The following is a 20,431-nucleotide window of genomic DNA, read 5'->3' on the forward strand; positions in this document are numbered from 1 at the left end:
ATCCCAAATCCACATTCTTCTAAACAAAAGCATGTAGTGCCACTCCCTAGCCCAAGCATATTCATACCACCATAGTAACACTGAAAGACCCCAGCTTAGCAGCAGTAACGCCATTTTGCAAGGCTGTACTTAAGATGACTGGTTCAGGGAAAGGTTAGAACACTGAGTACACAGCGGCTGCCAAGCAGGATGTGTTTGGTTGAAGGCCTGGCAACAGGACGACTTCGGTTGAGCACCTGACAATGAAAAAAAGCCCCGGGAGAGGTCCCACACCCTGGTGGGGGGCCGAGTCAGCCGTTATGTTCCAGAAAGGTAGCTAAGAAACTTGCCCCCGGGCTGAACCCTTGCCACATTAGAATCCACCAATTATATCCCTGTAACCATGCATCTGCTTCTGTATGCTTGCTTCTGCTCCCCAAAATCCTATAAAAAGCCCATCCTTGGTTCCGTGGGGCGCGCCAGTCCCCCGAGTGACTGAAGCGCCCGCAGGTGCCTGTGCCTGTGTATCCCGACAATAAACCAAATACTCTTGCTGATTGCATCCTGTGGTGTCTCGGTCTGGTCCTTAGAGTTGGAGGGTCTCCATCCTGAGGGAAAGTTCTCCCTGAGAGCTTTTCAACACAACTAGTGACACAGACAGAGCTATCTGATTGACAACTTGCAGTGACCAATATATTAAGTCACATGAATTGTTTAGGATCTAAGAGTTGTCTTTTTAGTTCATTTAAAGAAAAGTGGATACATGCTTATAATCTGGTACTCAGGAGTCTGAGGCAAGGATATTACCACAGTTAGAGGCCAGCCAGAACCCCTTAAGAAGACTGTCTCAAAACAACAACTTTGAGGACAACAACAAGAACAACAACTTATCAATAGATAGCTGCTTAGCCCTCATATAGATTTTCTTCATTAATAAGATTACGATTATAGAAACATCCATAAATGCTGTAACAATGTTTTTGTTACTTTTTTACTACTGTGGTAAGACCCCATACCAAAGAAACTTCTAGAAAAGTTTATTTGGGGTTAACAGTTTCAGAGCATTAGAGTTCATGAGCACCATGACAGAGAGTATATAGCAGGCAGGCAGGTGTGGCACTGGAGCATAGCGGAGAGGTTACATCTTGATTCACAATCTTGAGGCAAAGAGAGTGACCTAGGATGAAACCTCAAAAGCTGAGTCCCAGTGACATACCTCTTCCCTCAAAGCCTAGACCTCATAATCCTTTCCAAACATACCACCAATTCCAGACCAAGTGTTCAATGCATGAACTCTGGGGGGCCACTCTCATTCGAATCATCACAAACAAGAACGACAGAAAGATACTAAGTAGTTTAAGATCTGATGAACAAAAATGATATCTTAACTTATTTCCATTTAATTCCACTTATTAGTACTTTCAGGAAATCTCATTTTATTCTGTGAAAAGCAGAGTAATCAGTGCCTAAGTTATCATGGGCTGGAAGATCTAAATTTCAGAATGAATGCATTTACTTAGGCTTTCCTAAGAGCCTTAAAATTTAAAAGCCTTAAAGTTTATATATAATAGGATCAAAACCTCTTCATTATTTGTGGATAGAATGTGCATTTTGAGGTAATACCCTATTGGCTATTTGCTTGACATTTCTGCCAAAAGCTTAAGTACAAGCAGGGATGAAGAGCCGTGATCCTGGAGGATAACGTGTGCAGAGCCACTATGCATCCCAGACTCTGCCTCCACCTTCTGTCTGCTGCTTTAAGCCAGAGAGGAGCTTCTTAGAGTTTCTTTGCCTTTCCCTGTGGGGAAGAAGGTTACATCTCCAGTCCTTATAAGACAAAGAGGTTGGTTTGGATGAAAGAGACAAGCTTCATTTTCTCATCTTTTTGGAAAGAGATTCTAATTCCCCTAGGAAGGACATCTGGTTCTTTCCCCCTTCATTCATCTACTGTCCTGTATTTAGGACGATGGCCTCAGGCAGTTGGCAGCTCATTAGTATTACTGTCTAGGGCAATGGATGAGGTTAACTTATTATTAGTCAATTATCCAGACTAAATCCTCCCTCAGTACAAGTTACACTGAGAAATGCAAAGTGTTTCAAGCTCCTAGATCGATGCAAGAGTGCACAAGTTCGCTTTATTCTCCTGCTCCACTCGCATAGTTCACAACCTAGATTTTGCTTTTATATGTCATGTAAGCATGTAGATGCATAGTTTGGAAGACTGACTTTTAGTTTAGGGCTAATTTTAATGCTAAGTTTCAAGAAGAAACAAACTTTTATTTTACCACAGTTTCTTTACCATTAATCAACATCTCCAAAGATATAAAGATATTAAAATTAATATATCTTGAACCTTTTATATATAATATTTCTGTAATTTTAAAAACATATTCATTTTTATGTTTAAAATTTAATATATTAATTTAAATGTGTCTAATTAAATGCATTTTCACATTAATATAGAAAGATTATGAAGGAATGAATTTGGTAGCATTAATAACTATTATAATTACCATTTTGTTATTTTCAGAAGGTCCTGGAACAGATGAAAACCCCCACTTAACATTTTTATGCATGCTTTTCTTGCTTTCTATGATGCATTGGAGATGTGTTGTGTAACACAGATGAAGATATTTCAATCAGGAATTAACTGGTATTTGAATTTATTGCTATATACCAGGCAGTATATATATTTAGCCTCACTTGATCCCCAAAGGAATCCTTTTGAGGGGATCCATTGCAAAATAAAGGTTGTGCCTCATATGGTGGAGGATACATATAACCTCCACACTCTGGAGACCAAGGTAGGAAGATAATGAGTTGAAGTTAGCCTGAGCTACAGAGTAAAATCCTATCTCAAGTGTCAGTGAGACAGATGGCCCAGAGATGTTATGAAGCAATTTCCTCTGAGACAAAATATTCCACATTGGAAGGAAGCTCCCTGAGATTCAAGATGTTCTAAAGAGAAGTGAAACATTCCTTTCTTCAGGAGAGCTCCTTAAAATTCAGAAATTAAACAACTCAGAAGTCTCAAGAAGTCCCTAAAACTGACTAGATGCACTACACCCTTCTCTCTCTAAGGTTATATACGCAGTAAGGATTGCTAAGAGACACTCAGAACAGGTAGGCTGCCAGAAAGAAGCACAGACCGAGTCACCTGATGAGTCACCGTCTATTGGGCTTCCTCTCCATCTGGCCAACCTGCTTGACAGTCGTGTAGTGAACTCTGTGTTTCCAGGATGTGTGAGTTGTTACCCATGATGGGGTGAGCTTGCTGAATTGCAGCTACCTTTGAATGATTTCAACTCCTGTAATAAACTCCCGACCCATTCTCTATGAGTAACCCTGAGAAGCTCAGTGGTTTGTCAAGTTGGGCATCCATGATATTTTTACTTTGGTCCGTCATCAGCTTCCTATCCAGAGTTAATAGACATTTGTACACATCTCTCCAGGAGTAGTGTCTCACAGGCAGGTAAAGGCGTTTCTTGCCAAGCCTGATTGACCTAGCTAATAGAAGGGGAGAAAAGGCTCCCACTAGTTGTCTTCTTACCACCAGTGTACACAGGTGTACACAAACACACACATCCAAAACAACAACAAGAACAAAAAGCAAAACAAAAAAGAGTTCTTCATATCAATGAGAGGTGGAGCCAGTATTCCCAGGCCACAGCAAGCTGTAAGGTTAAAGGGTGGAATAACGGTCTCTAACGTTCAGGCTTCACTTCCCAGAAATAAATGCATGAACACATAAATGAGGTCAGTGTGGTATTGTGAGAACTGTATTTTTTAGTATTTATTTTATTTTATTTTTTTGGAGCTGGGGACCGAACCCAGGGCCTTGCGCTTGCTAGGCAAGCGCTCTACCACTGAGCTAAATCCCCAACCCCGAGAACTGTATTTTTAAAAAGACATAAAAAATGTAGATACTTCTGTACAAACCAGGTAAGAGGGTCATTGAAGTGGTTTCTGAGGCTGAAAGGAAAGAAAGACAGGAGAAGAGAGGGAATCAAGTCTAAGGGTTTAGTAACTAAGGGGCCATGGAAGACTGGGAGATGTTTCCACATTATGGAAATTGTGCACTTCGGTACTGGCATAGGGGTGTTTGCAGCAGGAGCAATGGAATTTAATTTGGCAAGACTCTGGATTTACCCTACAGAATAACTGAATATTAAAATAGCACATAAGGGTCAGGGAGTGTAAGTTAGGGGTTAAGTGACTAAGACAGGACTTAAGACTTGCTCAGTTTTAAGGGAGTTCTATTTCTCTAGTTATTTTAATTACTTTGTCAGCATCCTTCAGAACACGTCCTTTCTGTGGATTTTTTGTTTCAGGTCAACAATTCTGTGTGCATTTCAGCTAATGCCTCATTACTATGCTAAGTGTATTTTTTTGTTGAAACTCTATATTATCGTCTGTTACTATATATGGCAGGGTATGATTTGGCCTTGCTGAACTTTGGGCCATTATGGCGTCTTCAGATTGAACAGGGGCATTTCGAGGTCATACACTGATGCAACAAAGGATTGAATTATTTATGATTTTAATATTCGCCAGTGTTTCTAGCTCAACATCCAATAGACCACTGAATATTATCTGTCAACAAAACACTGCGTTTGTTCCATGAGTTGATAACTGATGAAACAGAGCAGTTTGAGTCGCTGCCTTGAACTCAACATGGGTTGAATTTTCACCCTATGTGGTTCAACATAATAGCAATATTTGAAGGGCCATATTCCAATACCTGTGATAAGTTGTAGTACTTCTGATTAATTAGCATAAACATTTTGATCAGCATGTATGGACATCTGTAGTTTTGTTGTTTTTATTTGCTATTTTTAACCTTTGCATGAAAGAGTTTGAGGGAACTTGGGTCTTTACTCGATATCAGCTACAAAATCTGGCTGCATTTACATAACACACTAGAGTCTGACATAACTTAATAAATAGCTTAAATAAAGAAATAGAAGAACAACAGCCTATATCTCATTTGATCAGATTTTTCCTTGTTCCCTTCACCAATATTTAAGAAAAATAAGATTAGTTATTATGTAGAAAACAGGTGAAATTATTTTTTTAGACTATCAGCCAAGGTTTTATTAAAAGAAATCGGAAAAGTATTATATTGTTAACTTTATAGAATTAAGCCTCAATGCAGTCTATAAGTTTAGAACTTAACTGTAATTATGTTAAAAATATTTTTGGGGTTCGTGAGGGTGACTCAATGGCTCAATAGACAAAGTTTTTGATTCAATACCCTAACAACTTGAGTTCAGTCCCCACAGCCCACTGAAAGGTGCAAGGAGAGAAGTGACTTGTTTTCTGTTCTCCACACACATAATGTGGCAAAGGTACATCTGCACACAGCATGCACATACACACAAATACGGTAATAATAAATAATACTTTAAAAAAAATAAAATATTATAGTCAAAACATTTCTCTCTAAGCAGTGGTCCTAAAATGACTCCTCATTACCTCTTTGTAGGATTTCCTTTGTACTGAGCAGGTGGCATTTTAGGGAACAGTATTAGGAAGAAGAATACCCTAGAGAAGTAATTATTTTTCATAAGGATCAATGATATATTTTATAACTGCATTGCTGATCAAACATCTGGTATTAAAAAAAAACCAAAAACCAAAAACATAAAACCTAATGCTACAGCTTAAAAGAAAATGTTGAGATTTAGTGCGTAGACTAAGTGAAATCTTATAAGGCCGAACAATAGTGTTTTGCACATAGAAAGCAAAAGATATATGTGAGCTTTAGGTTACTTTGACTGTGTAACACATTGCCACCGAATTTAGTTTAAAACAATTTAGTGATCACTTATTCCAAGTATGCTTCTTAAGGGTCAGGAATGCTGAAGCCTCAGCAAAAGATTCATCAACAGTGGGAAGAAACTTCAGAAGATTCATTCAGTCACACCTGCGGTAGTAGATGATGGCATCTGTTGGGAACTATAGGGCTGTTGGTTATAACATCTCCACCTAGTCTCTCTGGGTTGACCGACTATCCACAGACATAGTAGTTGAGATGAAAAGACAAATAATGAAAAAGCTAAGTTGATGGTTTATGGACAGATAGACACAGAGAGAGAATAAAGAAAAAAGGGAGAAAGAAGGAGAGTGGGAGAAGAAGAAGAAGAAGAAGAAGAAGAAGAAGAAGAAGAAGAAGAAGAAGAAGAAGAAGAAGAAGAAGAAGAAGAAGAAGAAGAAGAAGAAGAGGAGGAGGGGGAGGAGGAGGAGGGGGAGGAGGAAGAGGAGGGGGAAGGGGAGGAGGAGGAGGAGGAGAGAGAGATAGAGAGATTTTTTTCCAATGATCTAGCCTCAGAAATTGAGCAACCTTGCTTTTATCACATTCTACTGTTCAAAAATAAAATCACAAGCTCAAAGGAAGGAAATATGAACTTGATCTTTTATGGGATGCAGTGAGCAGGCAAAGTCCTGGGTAAATATGTACAGCTGACATGTTTGTGTCCAAATCAAGGACCCTAATGCCTCAGAAGCCTTCCCAAGGTCAAGCTCAAAGGAATAGCAAAGCCTCTCTAGTCCAGTTTCAAGCAACATTGTTGAGGAACCATTGGCCTTTATGTAAAATCACTGTGTACAGAAACTATCAACTATTTTACCAAGAATAGCCTACAGCCCTCCTTGAACAGCTGAATAGAGTAAAGACACCTCATTGCCCACCAGTATATAATAAACATGCTGAGTTTCCTCACTGCTGGTTCATCTCCACCACAGTGTATGACCCACCAACCCAGCTTTTTGTTATGTGTGTCCTTGTATCTAGCCTTTCTTCAGTCCCTTGTCACCTCACTCAAGTCAAGTCCAATGCTAATGAGAGGCATGTGTGTCACATACAATATTTATAGAACACTGTTGAGCTATATATCCAATGTGTGGAAAAATGAATTTTGCCAACCTAGCAATGACCTGAAGTAATAAATTTACACTGTAAATTGAAGAAAGTAGGAGTTTCTGGAGGACTTAGTTTTATTTAATTAAAATATAATTACATCATTTGCTCTTCTTCTCTCCTCTCTTCTATACCTCCCATGTCTGCCTCCTTCAAACAACACACTCTCCTCTTCTTTAGACATTGTTGTTACATCTACAGTTATCTTAGGGATTCTATTGCTATAAAGAGAACCATGACCAAGGCAACTGTTATAAAGGACAACCTACAGGTGCAGAGGTTTGGTCCATTATGATCAAGACAGAAGCATGCTAGCCTCCAGGTTGGCATGGCACTGGTAAAGGCAAACAGAAGATGACTGGCATCCTCAGGCAGCTAGAAGAAGGATTTCAAAGCCCACCCCAACAGCACCACTCCTGGGATTAAGCATAGTCAAACCAGTACATCTGTAAAACAAACCGACATATAATATAGCTTGAGGATATTCAGTTTTTCCTACTGAATATCTCTCTCTCTCTCTTCCTCTCTCTCTCTCTCTCTCTCTCTCTCTCTCTCCCTCCCACTCTCCATTTCCTTATTTCTCCCTTCCTTTTTCATTCTCACTTTGTGTGTGTGTGTGTGTGTGTGTGTGTGTGTGTGTGTGTGTGTGTGTGTGTTTCTAGGGCTGACCACTCAGTATCTATCTGACAACCAATTAGGGAACTCATGGCTGGGGAAGACTATCTCTCCCTAAGTAGTTGTTAATTGCATGTAGGTTTTCATTTAGTGTTGAACCCCAGTGAAATTTCCCCATCTACAATGGCATGTCAATTGTTGTTGGAAATGTTCTGGTCTTGTTTGGGTAGTCGTGTTGCAATTTTAAGGGTGTACTGTAGGGATCCATTGAAGTCTTAAATGAGTATGTATGTTCACATGGGCAAGGCCAGGTCAAGGACTAAAGCCTTAGACCCATGGGAAATGACAAAGCCTTCCCTCTGGAGTCTGTGTGTGAATGTTGATAGTGTGTGTGCATAAAATGTCTGTTTTCACTTTCTCTCCACCTCCATGTTTCTAGCCTGAAGACTACTCCTCTACATAGCTAAGGCCCCTTGTTCAGCTGTATACCATAAATCCTGTCTTTTATTTTTTAGCTATATACAATAAATACGCCTTCCTTTTAAACTGTATATAAAAAACAAAAACAAACAAACAAACAAACAAAAGACAAGCTGAACTTCAGCAATGCTGGACTTCTCTACCTGAGATTCCAGATCACATAATCTCAACTTCTCTCCCTCTGCCTCTCTCTCGTCCCACTTCTCTCTCCCCTCCCTCCCCATCTCTTTCTCTGTCCTGTCTTCATTCTCTTTACTGCTTGGTTAGTTCAAACACTTGAGTCATTTGGTATAATCTCCCTGTCATAGCTAAAAGACATAGCTCTCCCAGATTTCTTGGTCTTCTGGCTCTTATAATCTTTTCACCCACTCATCACCAATGTTCCTGAGTTTTGGGTGCAGAAGCTGTGGTATAGATGCATCAATGAGGGCTGGGCACATCATAAGAAATTATTTCCTGCATTTTGATCATTTGTAGCTTTCTGTATTGGTTTCGTTTGGCTCCAAATGAAGCTTCTTTAATGGAGGTGGAGGATGAGAACTATACTTATCTCTTGAAATAAATATAATTACTCAGAATGTAGTTATAAATTATACTGGTTTGACAAAGTTGCAGTAGTAGGTCTTCCTATAAGATCCATGGCCTCATTAGTCATGTGAGTCTGACTAGGTTTACAGTAATGGGCATAATTTCTCTCCCATTAAGTGAGTCTTGAGTCCAATTTAGACAACTGTTGTTTACTACCAAGATAACAGTGGCACTATATTGCCTGTAGGGATATTTTCCCATGCTGATCATTGTTTTATTTCATGGGTGTCATAACTTGGTAGGACTATTGCTTGCTTTTCTCTCTCTTAGCAGCTTTCATATTACCCTCTCATATTTTGGAACAAGGTTTGTGGTTGTGTTATGAAGACTGACAATAAATCCCAAGTCTAAATGATAATGATGCTTCGTATCTGTCTGTCCATGAAAGAAGCTTTAGAGCATTTGGGCCACATTAATAAATTATCTATGGCTGATAACAACAGTTTTATTTGACTTTTTAGAATTCGGAAAGTTGTTTATAAGGGTTATTTACATGCATTTTGTCTAAAAAAAATCTAAAGGGTTACTTGCTTGCCTTCTCATTTAGAGACAAGGAGAAGCTTTAAAATGGTCCCAATCATCTATGAAAACACATAATAAAGCATTCATCTGAAAGCATTGTAATGGGGTTACAGTTGTTCTTGTTAAAACTTGGAGATCCTTAGCATCTTCAGTCTGGACACCTTGCTTACTCTCTCATTTTTTTTAATGTTATTAGAATATCAATCCTCAACTTCCAAATCTCTTCAAGCTAAAATAGAGGATGGCCTTGAAAGTTAAAGAAAATGGTACATATGAAATAGTGAGAGCAAGCGGAATGAGGCTGAATAGGGGGTAAGTGGTGAACAACAGATCACTAACTTATGAAAGGTGTGATATTCAGTATAAAAAGTAGTATCACAGGGGTTGGGGATTTAGCTCAGTGGTAGAGCGCTTGCCTAGGAAGCACAAGGTCCTGGGTTTGGTCCCCAGCTGCGGAAAAAAAAAAAAAAAGTAGTATTACATGGGCCACAGGGGGATCATACTCCAAGTTTAAATTTATTACTTTAAAACATAATACTCGATCCTTCCAGTCTCCATCTGTGCCCAGACCTAAGGCTGTCCCATAACCATCCAAATCCAAATCATGCCAGGAGAGATCTGGTCTCCAGAAGTGCTCTCACTCCTAAGTCCACAGGAGTGAGACTTTCACACCAGTAACCGTCCAAAGAGGGATCTGTCAGAAACACACAGGGCACAGGAACCATGGAACAGCTGAAAATGGGATCCTTCCAATCTCCATCTGTGCCCAGAGCAAGGCTGTCCCACAGCCCTTTGTACCCAAATCCAGCCCTGAGAAAACTGATCTCCCAGGAGTGATTTCACTCCTAAGACAACAGGCTCATAGGCCCACAAGAGGGGCAAGCTCCAGTCAGAGACAGCAAGACCAACTAACAACAGAGATAAGCAGGTGGGAAGAGGCAAGTGCAGGAACCTAAGCAACAGAAACCAAGGCTACTTGGCATCATCAGAACCCAGTTCTCCCACCACAGCAAGTCCTGGATACCCCCAAAACACCAGAAAAACAAGATTTTAATTTAAAATCACAACTCATGAAGATGTTCGAAGACTTTAAGAAGGACATAAATAATTGTCTTAACGAAATATAGGAGAACACAGGTAAACAAGTAGAAGCCATTAAAGAGGAAACACAAAAATCCCTTAAAGAATTACAGGAAAACACAAAGGGAGGAATTTAACAAAATCATCCAGGATCTAAAAATGGAAATAGAAACAATAAAGAAAGCACAAAGGGAGACAACCCTGGAGAGAGAAAACCTGGGAAAGAGATCAGGAGTCATAGACCCAAGCATCACCAACAGAATAAAAAAGATAGAAAGAAAGAACCTCAGGGGCAAAAGATGCAATAGAAAACATTGACACAATAGTAAAAGAAAATACAAAATGCAAAAAACTCCTAACACAAAACATCCAGGAAATGCAGGACACAATTTGAAGAGCAAACCTAAGGATAATAGGTATAAAAGAGAGCGAAGATTCCAAACTTAAAGGACCAGTAAATATCTTAAGCAAAATTATAGAAGAAAACTTCCCTAACCTAAAAAAACAAATGCGGGTGAACAACAAGAAGCCTACAGAATTCCAAATATATTGCACCAGAAAAGAAATTTCTCCTGTCACATAATAGTCAAATCATCAAATGCACAAAATAAAGAATATTAAAAGCAGTAAGGAAAAAAGGTCAAGTAACATAGAAAGGCAGACCTATCAGAGTCACACCAGACTTCTCACCAGAGACTATGAAAGCCAGAAGATCCTGGGCATATGTCACACACAAGTGCTGCCCAGGCTACTATATCCAGCAAAACTCTCTATTAACATAGATGGAGAAACCAAGATAGTCCATGACAAAGCAAATTTACACAGTATCTTTCCACAAATCCAGTCCTACAAAGGATAATAGATGGAAAGCTCCAACACAAAGATGGAAACTACACTCTAGAAAAAGCAAGAAAGTAATCTTCTTGCAACAAACCCAAAAGAATAGAAACACACAAACTTAATTCCACCTATAACAATAAAAATAACAGGAAACAACAATCACTATTCTTTAATATTTCTTAACATAAATGGACTCAATTTCCCAATAAAAAGACATAGACTAATAGACTGGATATATAAACAAGACCCTGCATTTTATTGCATACCCAAAAGCACGGAATTCCCAAGATATAATTCACAGACCATATGAAGCTCAAGAAGAAGAAAGACCAAAATGTGGATCTTCAGTCTTTTTAAAAGGGGGAACAAAATACTCACAGGAGGTAGTGGGTGGGTGGGACTTGAATGAAAAGAGGAGGTGGAAGGATCAAAATGGGGGTAGGATCCAGTAGGAGAGGAAGCAGGAATGATATACAGAGAGTCAGGACTTTGAATAGAGGTCTGTAGCAATGGGGAATGGGGAACTGGGGGTAGCCACCAGCAAGTCCCAGATGCCAGGAAAGCAAGAGGCTCCCAGTACCCAACAGGCATGAGATTAGCTGAAATGCCCAACAAAGGGGAGAGAGAACCCGTAGAGATCATATCCAGAGGTTAGGCAAGGTTAGGTCACCCACCCTTCTCAAAATTTTAACCCAGAATTGATCCTGTGTAAAGGAAATACAGGGTCAAAGAGTAGAATAGAGACTGAAGGAAAGGCCATCCAGAGACTGCCTCACCTGGGGATCCATCCCATATGCAGTTACCTATCCCAGTCACTATTGTTGATGCCAAGAAGTGCTTGCTCACAGGAATCTGATATGGATGTCTTTTGAGAGAGGCTCTGCCAGAGCCTTACTTATACAGTTGAGGATGCTTGCAGCTAACCATCACACTGAGCACAGGGACCCCAATATAGGAGTTAGATAAAGGACTGAAGGAGCTGAAGGGGTTTGCAACCCCATAGGAAGAACAACAATATCAACCAACCAGACCCAGCCAGAACTCCCAGGGACTAGACCAAAGAGTACACATGAGGTACCCCATGGCTCCAGCTGCATATGAGGTGATGGCATTGTCTGGCATCAATACGAGGAGAAGCCCTTGGTCCTGTGAAGTTAATACCCCAGGGTATTAACTCAATACCCCAGGGTAGGGGAGTGCCAGGGTGGTATGATGGGATTGGGTGAGTGGGTAGGGGAGCACCCTCAAAGAAGCAGGGGGAGGGGACAACTGGGAAAGGGGATAGCATTTAAAATGTAAATACTTAAAATATCCAATGAAATAAAAGTACTGTCCTCACTTCCAGAGGGCTCAGGTTGTATTCCCAGCACTCACAAAGCAGCTCTTAACCAACCATCTGTAACTCCAGCTCCAAGGGATTGTATGTTCTCTTTAGTCTCCTCTGGACCCAGGCACTCATGTGGTCCCCTGCTATACAAGCAGGCAAAACATCCGTACACATAAAAAATGTAATAAAATTAAAAAAATAATAAAATAAAAAAAACCCCATCACGCTAATCAGATAAAGCCATCTGTGCTTAGCGTCTCCCTTTTTTTTTTTTTTTGGTTCTTTTTTTTAGCATCTCCCTTAATAGCTGCTCACATAACACCCCTCTGCGTGTGTCAAATAGTCTTTCTCTGGTGGAGCAGAAGCCAGGCATAGCGGCACAGTCTTACAATTGTAAGGCTCAAGTCTTAACTACCCCAAGTGAGACACGAGAATGGAGTTCGATGCAAACACAAGAGGTTTATTTTTCTGCTGTGTCGGAGTTGACCCTCATCAGCCCCTCATGGCAAGTGACTAGAAGGTGACCCGGAATGGCTATAACAAGCAGTTTTTATACTTTTTAGAGGTACAGGTTACATTAGTTAAGATTACAGTTGAAACTTATTGGCTAAGCATATTGACCTTTGACTCTATTGGCTAGCAAGCATTGAATGACATGCATTCGAACTCTATCAGGGACCAGAGAGTCAGGTGACTAACAGTCAGTATATTCTGTGGTTTTTCAAGAATGTCCCTGCTCCTCCTGAGAACTGTTGGTGGAAAATGGAACTTGGCCAGACCTTGACCCGAGGTGGGAAGCTGGTACTTGGCCTAATCTTGACCTGAGGCTGTTGCTGTAAGGCTGGAAAAGCCCCTAGGGCCCTTCATAATCACAATACTGTCAAGGTGAAGGAAGCCATGTTTCCCCTCTAGAAACCTGCTATCCCACCCCACCCTGCTTCTGTGAGTGTGCTCCCTCACCTACACACCCATTGCCTCCCACCTCCCTGCCCTGACCTTCCAGTACACTGAAACATGGACCCTTGACAGGACCAAGGTCCTCTCCTCCCATTGATGCTGACAAGGCCATCCTCTGCTGCATATGCAGATGGAGCCATAGGCCAGCCCTGTGTTCTCCTGGGATGGTGGTTTAGTCCCTGGGAGCTCTGGTTGATATTGTTGTTCTTATGGGGTTGCAAACCCCTTCAGCTACTTCAGTCCTTTCTCTAACTCCTCCATTGAGAACCCTGTTCTCAGTTCAGTGGATGGCTGAGAGCATCCTTCTCAGCAGACAGCTATATCAGGCTCCTGTCAGCAAGCACTTCTTGTCATCTACAATATTGTCTGGGTTTGGTGGCTGTATATGGGATGCATCCTCACACGGGGCAGTCTCTGGATGGCCTTTCAAGTCTCTGATCCACACTTTTGTCTTTGTAGTTCCTCCTGTGAGTATTTTTGTTACCCCTTCTAAGAAGGTCTAAGAATGTATTAAAAAATTAAGGTTTTATCGCTGTGAAGAGACCATGACCATTGCAATTCTTGTAAAGGAAAATATTTAATGTGTGGTTTAGTCCATTCTAATTATGGAGGGCGATATGCTGGCAAAAAAGCATATGTGGTGCTGGAGAAGGAGCTGGAAGAGAGAGAGAGAGAGAGAGAGAGAGAGAGAGAGAGAGAGAGAGAGAGAGAGAGAGAGACGGGGGAGGGAGGGGAAGAGAGAGAGAGAGAGAGAGAGAGAGAGAGAGAGAGAGAGAGAGAGAGAGAGAATCTGGTTTGTATATGCTTAGCACAGGGCGTGGCATGGCACTATTTGCAGGTGTGGCCTTGTTGGAATAGATGTTTAGGTGAGACATGGTTGGAGTAGCTGTGTCACTGTGGGCGTGGACTTAAGATCCTCACCCAGCTGCCTGGAAGCCAGTCTTCCACCAGCAGCCCTCAGATGAAGATGTAGATCTCTCTGATCCTCCTGCACCATGCCTGCCTGGATGCTGTCATGCTCTTGAAGATAATGGACTGAATGTGTAAGCCAGCCCCAATTAATTGTTGATTTTATAAGAGTTGCCTGGGTCATGGTGTCTGCTCACAGCAGTAAAACCGTAAGACAGTCTGTCTTGAGTATCTGAAAACCCCAAGCCCACTCCCACCCACTGTCATACTTCCTCCAACAAAGCCACACTCACTTCAACAAGGCCACACCTCCTAATAGTGCCACTGCTTGTGAGCCTATGGTGTCTATTGATATTCAAACCATGAGCAAGTGTATAATGTTTTTTGTTTTAGCAACCCAACTGTCTGTTTAGCACGATAAGAAGAGCTGACAAGAAGCACAACAGCAGAGCAAAAGTGGGAGGTGTCTGGTCCAATCACTTGTAGCCAAGAAGAGAGCTCTCAAAGAAGTAGCCAATGGGCCTCAATTCTTGTCTCTGAGACACTCTTTCTCTAGCTACTCACTGTCCCTGGAAAATCTCCATAAAATCCTAAAACAGTGCCACCAGCTGGGGACAATCATATGAACCTATTAGGGACATTTCATATTCAGAACTTGCACCATTTCTTGTTTCTTATGAAGGTAGGAGTGCTGTTGGAGTCAGAATATTCTGTAATCCTAGAATAATGAAATTCCAAAAAGTTACTCATCAATAAGATCATATATAACTTGTGTTCCTAGAGTTTAGATATATAAATACTATAACACTTATATTTCCAACTTCCCACCTTTCAAGAGCATTGGAGATAGGAACAAACCATAGAAAAATGCATCTAGCACACAGGTGACATTCAATTGACCTGTCTGAGTGGTTAACATTGGTTGAAAATCACATGGTAAAGAGTGAGGTGTATTTATATTTTCTCTCATGTAGTTTCAAGTGTCCATATGTATGTGTATTTATGTCTAGGTCTTCAACTAGATTTCATTGATCAAAACGTCCATTTTTCTGCCAATACCTTGCTATTTTTATTACTGTAGCGCTGTACTACAACTTGAAATTGGGGATGGTGGGATTTTAGCATCCCCAATCTTTTCAGCAGCTTTTATTGATCAGGATTGTTTTAGTTCCTCTCCTCCCCTCCCCTCCCCTCCCCTCCTCCCCTCCCCTTCCCTCCCCTCCCTTCCCCTCCTCTCGTCTCCTCTCTCATCTCTCTGAATATGCTTAGCTCAGAGAATGGCCCTATTAGGAGGCGTGGCATTTTTTTGGAGGAAGTGAATCACTGCAGGTGTGGGCTTTGAGAACTTCCTCCTAGCTGCCCGAGGACGCCAGTCTTCTCTTGTTTGTCTTCATAACAAGATGTAGAACTCTCAGCTGCTCCAGCACCATGCCTGCCTGGATACTGCCATGCTTCCTTGATTATGGCCCAGTTAAATGTCTTTTATAAGAGTTGTTTTGGTCATAGTGTCTGTTCACAGCAGTAAAACCCTAAGACAATTTCCTTTACTATTTTTATGTGTATCCCTTGTATCCCCAATCTCTCCAGGTCTTTTATCATGAAGGGGAGTTTGAGGTTGTCAAAGGCCTTTTCTGCATCTAATGAAATAAGCATGTAGCTTTTTTTTTCTTTCAGTTGGTTTTCATGGTTGATTATACTGACAGATTTTCATATGTTGAACTGTCCTTGCATCTCTGGGATAAACTGTCCCATCTCTGGGACCTATTTGGTCACAGTGGATGATCTTTTTGATGTGTTCTTGGGTTTGGTTTACAAGGATTTTTTTTGAGATTTATTTTGCACCTATGTTCATGAGAGAATTTGCTGTGTAATTCTCTTTCTTTGTTGAAGTTCTATGCAGTTTATATAGTTTAGGTATCAGGGTGGCTGTGACCTCATAAAATGAATTGGGAAATGTTTCTGTTTGGTTTTGAACTCCAGGACAAGGAATTTAGGTGCATGTTTTTCATATCTGGGAAGACCTGGTTTCTGGGTTCTTTCAAAATCCCTCAGTCCATAACCTGCCTCCAACCCAGATCTTTACAGCCCAGAGGCTGGGCTGCCTGTCTTCCAGAGTTCTTTCCTATATAATCTAGACATTTAGGTATCTTCCCCTCTCCCTCTCTCTCTCTCTCTTCTCTCCTCTGTTCTTTCTCATGTCTATCTCTGTAAAAGTCATACTCCCACCTCCATGGTGACTTTCTTGGCCTTGGTTCTTGGGGCCAGTGAATGTGCCAAAAGGCAGCTTCCCAATAAACCTGCATTTAATCTGACTTGAATTGGCTTAATCCACCGTTGGAAAAATAATTTGTCAGTTCCTTCTGTTTCCATTCTGTCAAATAACTTAAGGAGTATTGGGGTTAACTCTTCTTTAAAAGTCCATTAGACTGACCTGAGCTTTTTAATTTTCGTTGGAAGAGTGACTGCTATTTCAATAGGGATTTTAGGTCTGTTTAAACTGTTTATGTGATTTAGCTTTGATAAGTGTTATGTTTCTAGAAAATTATCCACTTCTTTTTAGAATTTCCAGTTTGGTAGAGTGTATGTTTTTAATATATGTCTTTGCGATTTTCTGGATTTCCTCAGTTCCTACTGTTAAGTGTCCCTTTTCATTTCTGATTTTGCTAATTTGGATATTCTCTCTCTGCCTTTTTACTTAATTCAGACAAAAGTTAGTTAATCTTATTGAGTTTCTCAAAGAGTAAATTATTTGTTTCATTAATTCCTTTGGTTGTTTTTGCTTGTTTCTATTTTAATGATTTCAGCCCTGAGTTGATTATTTTTACCTTTTACTCCATTTGAGTGTGATTTCTTCTAGTTGTTAGAGAGCTTTCGGGTGTGCTGTGATTAGTATGGGATATCTCCATTTGTAAATGTAGACATTTAGTACTGTTCATTTATATAAGTTGTGTATTCATTTTCATTCAATCCTAGAAAACTCTCCTGTCTTAATTTCCGTCTTGACACCTTTTCCCATTCAGCAGAGAGCTGTCCAGTTTTCAGGAGTTGGTAACTTTCTGATGTTGGGATCCAGCTTTCATCTAGGGTGATCTGATAGGATTCAGGGTATTCTTTCAATTTTCTGGTATTTGTTGAGAATTGATTTGTGTCAGAATGTGTGTTTAAATCTGGAGAAGATTCCCGAATATGTAGCAGAGGATGGCCTTGTTGGGAGGAGAGGCCCTTGGTTCTGTGAAGGCTTGATGCCCCAGTGTAGGGGAATGCCAGGGCAGGGAGACAGGAGGGAGTGGATGGGTGGGTAGGGGAGTATCCTCATAGAAGCAGGGGGAGGGGAGATGGGATAACTTGTTTCCAGAGGGAAACCAGGATGGGGGATAACATTTAAAATGTAAATAAATAAAATATCCAATAAAAAAAGAAAAGGAAATAATTTAGAGAAGGTTCAAAGGTCCATCTGTTTTATAAAGCATTTCTGTTTAGTTTTTGTCTGGTTGACCTACCTGTCTGTTGGCAAGAGTTTAGTTTTTGTTTTTGTTTTTGTTTTTGTTTTTTTTTTTTTCTTTTTTTTTCGGAGCTGGGGACCGAACCCAGGGCCTTGCACTTGCTAGGCAAGCGCTCTACCACTGAGCTAAATCTCCAACCCTTAGTTTTTTTTATTTATTTAATTTTATTTATATGTGTACACTGTAGCTGTCTTCAGACACACCCCAGAGGAGTGCATGGGGTCCCATTAGAGATGGTTGTGAGCCACCATGCGGTTGCTGGGAATTGAACTCAGTACCTCTGGAAGAGCAGTCACTCCAGCCCAAGAGTTTAGTTTTTAAGTCACCCTTCTTATTGTATAAGTAAGTTGTAGTATTGTTTCTTTTATGAACTTGGATGCTCTTGTGTTTGTTGCATACGTGTTAAGAATTGCAATGTCTTCTTTGTCGATTTGACCTTAGATGAGTATGTAGAGTCCTTCCCCAGCTCTTCTGACTAGCTTTGGTCTGAAGTCTATTTTGTCAGATATTAAGATGGCTACACCAGCTTTCTTCTTAGGTACATTTGCTTAGAATGCCTTGTTTCATATTTTTAAGTTGAAGTGATATCCTTGATGCTAAGGTGTCTTTCTTGGATGCAGTGAAGGGTGAATTTCTTTTTTTTCATATATATTTTGTTAGATTGTGTCTTTTTATTGGGGAACTGAGACCCTGGATATTGAGAGATATCATTGAGCAGTGTTTGATGACTCCTATTATTTTGTAGTTGTATTGGTGGTCGTATTGGTGGTAGTGGCGTGTGTGTGTGTGTGTGTGTATGTGTGTGTGTGTGTGTGTGTGTGTGTGTGTGTGTGTATGTGTGTGTGTGTGTGTGTGTGTGTGTGTGTGTGTGTGTGTTTCCCCTCTTTTGATGTGCTGGCCTGGGATTATTTATTCTTTGTTTGTGTTTTCCTGGGTGTAGTAAACCTCTTTAGGTTGGAGTTTTCCTTCTAGTGCCGTCTATAGGAGTTTTAAACAACTATTGCTTGAATTTGTTTTTTAAATCATGAAATGTCTTATTTTCTCATTCTATGGTAATTGAAAACTTTGCTGGGTATAGTAGTCTAGGCTGGCACCTGTGGTCTCTTAGAGTCTGTAGAACATCTGTCTAAGCTCTTAGGGCCTTTAGAGTCTCCAGTGAGAAGTCAGGTGCTGTTCTAATAGACCTGCCTTTACATGTTACTTTGATCATTGTAACTCTTTCCTTTGCAGTTTTTAAATTTCCTTTTTAATTCCGTGTGTTTGGTGTTTTGGAGTGCCAAGCTGACTTTCTTTTCCAGCCCAGTTTCTTTGGTATTTTCTATGCTTTTTGTACCTTGATTGACATCTTTAGGCTAGGAAAATTTTCTTCTACGATTTTGTTGAAATGTTTTCTGTGCCTTTGATCTGGGGCTTTTCTCCTATTTTTTATCATTCTCATATTTGTTGTTGTCTGGGACATTTTAATGTCCCAGGTTTTTTGGATGTTTTGTGCCTGGAATTTTTTAGATTTAACAAATTCTTGGAGTGAGGGAATCCATAGGGTTGCTGAGCTCAGGTGGAGATATATTGTCTCGGCTATTACTGATTGTGTTTTTATGCAGAAGTCTGTGCTTCTGGGTTTCGGAGGAATGTCCTTTGTGGTCCCAGGGAATGCTGGGGCCAGATCCAACTGTAACCCAAGGCATGTCTGCATTCCAGGCGGATCATAGTTTTTGCTTTCATCCCTGCTCAGCTGTGTTCTTCTGCCCTTTCGGTATGAGAACTTTTTTCTTCACCGAAATGACAATTTTGTTCACTTCTTTTTTGGATATTAATTCATATCTTAAATTCCCAATAGATTCAATTTCTTCTTTTTTTTTAATCAACCAAAATCTTTTTTTCCCATTCTTAGGATTTTTCTTTCAAATTCAGCTCATTGAAGACTTTGTATTTACAGTGAATCAATAATTTATCTAATTCAAGATAAAATTCATCTAGTCGGCTGTTATCATTTTCCACGCTATTAATTATCTTTAAAGAATAATATTTCAATGAAAAATTTTTGGTGTTGTTAGTATAATTCATTATGGCTTTTTAAAATTTGGAAATATCTAAAATCTTGGGGAATGTTAAAGAAAAACAAGCACCATGACCCTTGGATGGATTCATTTTTAGTATCTTGCTCTATTTTCTCCTCTATCACATGCATACACATATGTATACTTTAATATATATTGTAGGTTAAATAAGTTATAGTTCAATTCTTCATAAATAAATACACTGGCATAGGATTTGCAAGATTCCATTATAATATCGAATGATAACTCCATTAACACACTGTAATTGGGTATTCAATATCTGGTCTATTTTCAAATTTCTGTAGTTGCTATAAAGTTTTATAAAATTTCTGTAGATTTAGAGATTTTGTTATATCTCTTGAGCCCGTCTGTGTGTGTGTGTGTGTGTGTGTGTGTGTGTGTGTGTGTGTGTGTGTGTGTGACTCTGGGTCTGAGTATGTAACTCTGGCTGGCCTGAAAATATCTATGTACACCAGGCTGGCCTGGAACATCAGAGGTTCTCTTGCCTCTGCCTCGCAAGTGCTGGGATTAAAGGTGTTTGTCACCATGTCCAGCATCTCTTGCATATTTTTAACCTAGAAGAATGCTCTCTTTTGTCATTACCTTATTTTTAACAACCCAGGTCCTATTTTTGTGCAGCATAACATGTTCTTCA

Source organism: Rattus norvegicus, chromosome 15 (assembly GCF_036323735.1).
Source record: "Rattus norvegicus strain BN/NHsdMcwi chromosome 15, GRCr8, whole genome shotgun sequence".
Lineage (NCBI taxonomy): Eukaryota > Metazoa > Chordata > Mammalia > Rodentia > Muridae > Rattus > Rattus norvegicus.